This window comes from Rhipicephalus sanguineus, chromosome 1, assembly GCF_013339695.2.
Source record: "Rhipicephalus sanguineus isolate Rsan-2018 chromosome 1, BIME_Rsan_1.4, whole genome shotgun sequence".
In the NCBI taxonomy this organism is placed as follows: Eukaryota; Metazoa; Arthropoda; class Arachnida; order Ixodida; family Ixodidae; genus Rhipicephalus; species Rhipicephalus sanguineus.
This window is the reverse complement of record NC_051176.1, coordinates 270,175,692-270,182,906: the sequence shown is the minus strand read 5'-3', so window position 1 is coordinate 270,182,906 and position 7,215 is coordinate 270,175,692. Positions and strand designations below refer to the sequence as shown.

At 45.6% G+C, this 7,215-nt stretch overlaps 1 long non-coding RNA gene across 1 annotated transcript; it reads left to right on the top strand.

Annotated features, from left to right (window-relative positions):
* The first annotated feature begins 2,885 nt into the window (after window positions 1-2,885).
* On the top strand, window positions 2,886-5,017 carry LOC119388136 (uncharacterized). Its single transcript, XR_005182628.2, has 2 exons — window positions 2,886-2,960; window positions 4,599-5,017. It is a non-coding gene; the product is annotated as an uncharacterized LOC119388136 (long non-coding RNA).
* The last annotated feature ends 2,198 nt before the right edge of the window (window positions 5,018-7,215 follow it).

Below are 7,215 nucleotides of genomic sequence, written 5' to 3'. Positions count from 1 at the left end.
ATATTCGTTCCGTGCGTCCTTTCTGCTTGAGGAGCGCGTTGCAAGTTTCGAGCTGCTGGCCGTTCTACGCTTGAAATTACAATCTGTTGCTGGAGCATTCATTCCTTCGCGCTTGGGGCGAAAGAATGCACAACAAACGCTCAACTACGTCTGTGAAGACACGTTTCACTTCAGCGTTATACCGATTGCTATGACAGAGGGATCACTCATGTATTTTTTTTTTTCGTTTTTCCCGCTCGTCAGTCATTTGTGCAGTTCTATTCAGCACGAGGTCACTGGGTCGATCCTCGCTAGAGAAGCCCAAGTTTGACGGACGAGAAATGCAAAAACACTTGCGCGTCTGCATTGATATGCGCACGTTAAGGTGCCCGTCGTGCTGATCAATATTATTCAAGATCCCTCAAATGCGGCATAATCAACAAAAATTAGAATTCAATTTTAATTTCTTTTCTCTCTTTCTTTTCTTTTCCGTCAGAATGGCGGCCCCGATTGAAATGAACAATGATACAACGAAAAGAGAGAAACGGTGGATCGGACGCTGTTGGCGTGGCGCCGATTGAGTAAAGATGCTCGCATCACCATTTTACAGAACCCGGGTTCGCTTCCTCGATTGAAAAAAAAAAAGAATAATCTTCTTAGGCGAAATGGCTCGTCCGAGGTCAGACAGACAGACAGCTGGTAGAAATAGCCCAGAAATGCTCTTCACTGAAACGAAGCGGAAAAGAAACAAAGTGCTGTCAGTATAATCTAATGCATAGCGAAGCACGGCGCCTCCCATCCTCTCGATCCTGAAACCCGTATTCTCTTGTTCTGCAGCACTTCGTGTGTGCGCACTGCGAGAAGCCGTTCCTTGGCCGCAAGCACTACGAGAAGACGGTCATGCCTACTGCGAGACTCACTTCGAGCAGCTCTTTGGATTCGTCTGTTTCGTGTGCAACCTGCCATCGGCACAAGGTATGCGCGCACCAAGCACGACTCGATGTCAACGCCCCGTGTATGCCTGTCTGGATGGGCGTCGCTCGACAGCGCTGGATACTCAGCCTATGCCGCCGCGTGTTTGTGTAAAATGAGATTCATTTCTCTTTTCTTTTGACATGTGTGTACCAAACTATACGAATCGTTCCAATTAACTTTTTAAAAAATGTTATATTGCGAGTATAAGGGGTGCTATAAGCATGAAGGGTGCCGATGGGGGAGGTTCGTCGCTATAGGCAACTGTGAACTTTGATCAAAAGGGCGAGGTCACGCGCGCTATCTCGACTGCGATCAGTAACGGCTCATACCTTTGTACGCGTTGTGCTCTCTCCGCTTTCTTCGCATTGAGGCGAACAGACAGCTCGAAAACCGCTTCGCTCTCTGAGTAGAGTAGCGGTATTCTCGTATAGGGCTGTCTTTGGTGGCTACATTGCGCCAAATTGGCTATATTACGACCGCCTGGCGGCGAAATTTTCAGGCTGGCGCCATGGCTATTTCTCTGGCTACCTTGAACTTCTATTTTGGCGCATTTAGTAGCCGTTTTTCTTATTATTTGCACATAAAAATACAGAGAAATCCTAACTACTTCCCTTTGTTTCCAAGCTTTTCTGTCGTTATAGTGTACGCTTGTAGTACACTGTACTGTCTTGTCAGCCGATGCATGCGCATGACCGCCAGTAGTCTGGTGCTCATCGAGGCACCTCAACGCGACGCGCGGCGCGCCTGCCAACACGGAGTGGCGAAGTTCTCGTTAGCCTATTGTCAGTGTGACTCACACCCACTCTAATGGGACTGACAAGAATTTGGTGGTTTTCATTAACTTCATACAAAAATTAGAATGGGGAGTTATATAGATTATAACTTGCAAATTAAAGATGAACTTTAATTGCGCCTTTTTGCTAGGATCAAACCGACGAAGCTTCGCGCATGTTGGTAAACGCGTGCCTAGCACGTTGTTCACAGTGCCAGCCATCGATACTGACGCTACAAGCCAGTTTCTAATGCTGATGTACAGCGCGTGTTCTCGTGTGAACTTGACAAAAACAGAGATCCAAAAATGAAGCTGCAGGACTGGTCATCTTCAACCAGATCCACTACTTGAAGCGGGGCTGGCATTATACGGTAACAACTAATAATCCTCGGTCCGCGACTTCAAGCACTGCCTGCTTCTAAGATTAATATTCGTATACTGACTGATTGGCTGGTGTGTTTCCAATCTTACTCCTTCTCTGGCAATTACTCTCTATTCTACATAGACCATAATGTGCAGGTGCACGGAACTTATAATTTGTTCATTTATGTGAAACTTGCTTATGGCTTGAAGACCAAGCGTGGGGAGAAAGAAACTGTGCTCTTATTTCTATTTCATTGGTGATTCTAAATGAAGTTACATATTGTTAAAGAATAAAAAAAACTCTTTTCATAATACTGCTTTTCTACGATTTGGCTATAACTTTGGCAATAAGATTATAACTTATACGGCTTGGCTACTTTGGATAGTTTTAGCTTGAATTCTGGCTCCTTTTCGAATCTACCCAACGGCAACCCTGTTGTAAAGTTATGCTATTGTATTGTAAAGTTACGCTAGATCGGACCCTAATGGAGTTATATTCTAGCCAGGCCTTACTTTGTATAACATTCCAATTTGTTGCTAACGCATCCATTGCTTCGCCCTTGCGTCGAAACTGTTGCTTTTTAAAAAATAATCACGATTAAAAAAAGAAGTATTGCTGGTACTTTCTTTCGGAAATAGTGAACCATTGCGACTAAAGACATAGCGGTAGCAATGCAGAGAACGCTATTGGACAATAAGAAGAACACGGCGCATGCGTATATACATGCATGAGTAACGAAACAAACAGACTTCAAGCGCGAGTTAAACACTGACCATGTCTTTTGTCCTCTGTCCAGTTACAAGTCTCTGAACAAATGTGGTGCCCGCCACATTTTTGCTGTTCCTATTGTGACCGGCCTCTCGCTACGAAGTAAGTTGCGCAGCATAATTCCATTCTCATTCACTCGCGCTGTTGCTCCTCTTCAGTTCAGTCCCGAATTTGTTCCCCTTAGTTTCTTGATGGCACTGATATTTACACAGTGCTTTATTCTAGCTTGCTTTTAGTGTATAATCGGATCGCTGAACGCTGCAGGCGTTACCATGAAGGAGCTTTGGTGAGCAAAAACAAACAAACAAACAAAAAGAGCGGTAAGGAAACAAACGGGTGCTGACGATTTCCCACAATACCGTATTGAGAGTCATGTCGTGGATATTGAGATCCATCTATACTCGGACCCATTTATTTGTTAATCGATAAGAGTCGTGTGCATTCAAAATGAGTTAAGACATTATAAAATGCAAGTAAATATTTCTGGCGCCAAAATGCCCATACTTAGAAAGTGTACTTTCATATCCGGGACATCCCCGCGTTCACAGAGTAAAACGCCACTGTAACGTGAGTTCTCTCTTTTTTTTTTTTTTTTTTTAGCTTTCAACGAGTGTGGATTATCGTTGTGTGTTTGAGCGGCTTTTCTACATTTGTCAGTCCGAGGAATTGAAGAAAAAAGAGGGAGGCTTCCACCGGAAAGCCACTTAGAGGGCCCTTAAACCACCTCCAATAGTTCGAGTGCCATTTTGTGTTCTGTATCCCATGGCAGAAAAAGATTTTCGGGTTGGGAGGAGGGCACGTGCCCGGCGTGCCACCCCCTGGCTACGCCGCTGGTCACGATCAACAATGCCAAACGCGCAGCCAAGCCACGCGGCCAACAATTCCAACAGATACCAGAGTCTTTTACCAAGTTAAGGAAATAGTACGCAAATAGCCGTTGAATACGGACAGTACGGTACCGCTCCTCCTTTCCGGTCGTTGATGCCAAAGCACAACCAGCGGGAAGGAGGAACGCTACCACTGCCTTACATTTGCGTACCGTATTTCCGACTTGCTAAAAGACCTCCTCCTGAAATCGAGAGTTCGACGGAAACCCGTCTGGTCGGGAAGAAACATGATGAAGGGAACGAAGTACACCGACCAAATAAAAACTTAAAATAATACGGCGTTTCGGCTTCCATACGGGAGCCTTGTTCACAATCAAGGCTTCCGTATGTGAAGAAGGCTTCCGTATGGAAGCCGAAACGTCGTTTTCTTTTAAGCGTTTACTTGGTCAGTGTACTTCGTTCCCTTCATCAGATACCTTCTCCTCTCCGGGATTTTCGATAACCCCCAGCGGTGGTGGCCGTGACGTCGACATTTGCGTCTCATCCACAAAAAAAGAGCCTGTCCTCTCGCAGGTACGCTCGCTCGCCGCTCTTCCTCCTCGCATGGTGAGGAGGAGCACTCAGCCAGGAGGAGAGACGAGCCGATGAACGGAGCGTAGCGTTGGAAAGAGCGAAACGAGCGAGGGCCTCTCCTGGAGCGTCAAACGCGTGTAACTCCGCTACTACGACACCGTTTCGAAAAAAAATTCTCGCGGCTACGTGTTTGCTGAAGATTCGTGCACAACTTCAACGCCACAACTAAATTTCGACCTCTGGGTGGTTTAGGGGCCCTTTAAGAAAGAGTAAAATTATGAAGATTTTTTTTTCTCTATAGTTAAATCTAACGGATGACATCATCGTTCGCTTTACGCAGGTCCAGGTTTCTCGACGTCGACCTAAGGCCCGTGTGCAAGAAATGCTTCGAGAAGCTTCCCAGCGAGCTCAGAAAGCGGCTTCTCAAGACGACGGAGAAAAGCCACTTTTCCAACAAGTAGACACACGCGTCGAGAAAAAGAAAACGGGTGTATTTTTTAGTTAGGAGAACAAAAGAGACTGTGAGGTGTCACGCTGGTATACAAGTGAGATTGAAAAAAGAACGGGCAGTTTCGTTCTCAAAAGCACCAGTAAAACGTCACAAATATACTGAAGACTATTGGTTAGGGCAGGGACTGTTATTAGTGCAATATAACTGAATATTCAGTTAGAAGTAATGAGCACTAAACGAACTGAACGCATTGTAAAGGTGATGCTGTTGGATCAGCAATAAAGATGAATACGTATGAGTCAGTCAAATCCTACGGCCGTAGCTACTTGTATCAAAGAAGAAAAAAACGGACGGATGTTACAAACAACTTTTGCTCTTGGTTAAGCCATACATCTCGCGAGTTTATCCAGTCCTATCAATACACTCGGTATTCAATGCGATTTCAACTAATCACTTGTCACTGTCACCATCAATGCGTCACTTTCAGTTATGTCAGCGCTGCATAATGACGAGTCTGTATAAGCGGCAGTCCAAGTGGCATTGAATATTCTCTCATCTGAAAATAAGGCCACGGTGCGTTAGTGCACAAAGGCTTTGCCACTAAAATTGATAATTTCGCTGCCGTCTCAACAAAGAACCAAAACCACTGTGGCCAAGGAGGAGGAAAAACATTTATTAACAGAAAGGGGTTTGTGATGCTTGGTCCGCAAGTACCATCTAGCAGTGCTGGCTGCCCTCAGTCCAGGACGCCACAGGCAGTTGCCGCCCTGCGTGCCCTGTCGATCAAACTGATCTGATCATCAAGGTTATCGCTGGCCAGCAACTCCTCCCGCCGCTCCACACTAGCTTGGTCAATGGGGGGCAGGCCGGGGATGGCCCGGCAAGTCCATGTAGTGTGTATTAATGTGAGTTTCTCAGAGCACCATGGGCAGCGCGCAGGGTATTCTGTTGGGTGCATTTTATTGAGAAAATGTAAGTTCGGATACGTTCCGGTCTGGATTAAGCGCCAGCTGGTAGCTTCCTCCTTTGTGAGCTTCTTATGGGGGAGGGAGTAGATACGTCTGAGTCCCTTGTAGTGATTTAGGATGGCCATCATCATACTTTATATGCTGAAAGTTGAGAGACCGCTAAGTTTGGGAAAACATAGAATTTCCCGGCAATTCGTGACTGTATTCCGTCGAAATGCACAGTACATGTTGTTAGCGCGTTTAAGAACATGCCGGAAACGTTAATTCAAGACTGACTGCGGAAGCAGCGGGAATATTCAGTTTTTTTCTTTTGTGTCGTGGTTCATAAACTTTTGACACTGACTGTACGCCCATGAGGCGCGAGGAATGCCAGAACACCGAGACTGCAGCACCCATATTCTCAAGAAACATCTCCTACGCAATAATTGTTCGTAAAATATAACTTGCGCCAATCCTGATGTTGAACATATCATTAGTGAATACAATTGGCCACCGACAAAGAAGAATCGCGAAAGCTTTTGTGAATTCGGCCCTTGGTTTCCCAAGAATTAACACCGCGACCACAGGCACCTTGTATATATGAGATCCGCTTTGTAGGCTTCCGAACGCGTTTATTGCTGACGTCAGCTGCCCTTAGATGCGACGCCGGTATTACGCGTTCGCTCTCTTGTCCCGATTCTGTCTGGAAATGGGAGCACATAATGAGGTCACGAACACGAGCGATAAAGCCCGTATGCGCGCGCGCGAAATGCAGAGGCATCAGAAAACAGACGCATATTACCACCTACCACTGCCCTTGGCAGAACCCTTGGCACAGTGTATACATCCTTGACGCATGCCATGTACCCTTGACACTGGCCGTGTTCCGGCAGCCCACATCGACGTTAGCATGGTTCACTTGTTGACGTAGAGCGGAATCGCGAGTTCATCGTGGAACGTTGACGTGGTCGGTATAAGCATAGTCCACTTTGAACACGACACATAAACGCGGAGGGGGGGGGGGGTGGAGGGACAGCGGCCACACAAATAAAGAAAGTAAATTAGTACTTATGCAGCTACATTTAGTAAGATAAGAAAATACAATCCAGAAACAACTTATTTTATGAGAAAATATAGCGACATTAAAAAATTACCGCAACTTGCGTCAAGTCACCCAAGGCTGGGTCACAGCAGAGCTGGTGGGCAGTTAGCTGGTCCTGGCTTAGCTATAGGCTTTTACCCTTTCCCCTCTCCCTTTCCCACTCGTTGCTCTTCAATACTATACATTGATATGCGTGCTGTCATTTCTTTCTATCTTTTTTGTATCTGTTTCTTTCTCTCTTTCTCTGTCTTTCTATCTTTTCTATCTTTCTTCCCTTTATTTCTATTTCTCGCTTTCTCTGTACTCGTTCTCCCCTCCTCCTTTCCCTCCTGACCCTCACTTCCCTTTTCCACCCCCTTGCTTTACTATACTATACTATGCTATACTATACTATACTATACTATACTACACTATACTATACTATGCTATGCTATACTATACAGGGGTATGCTATGCT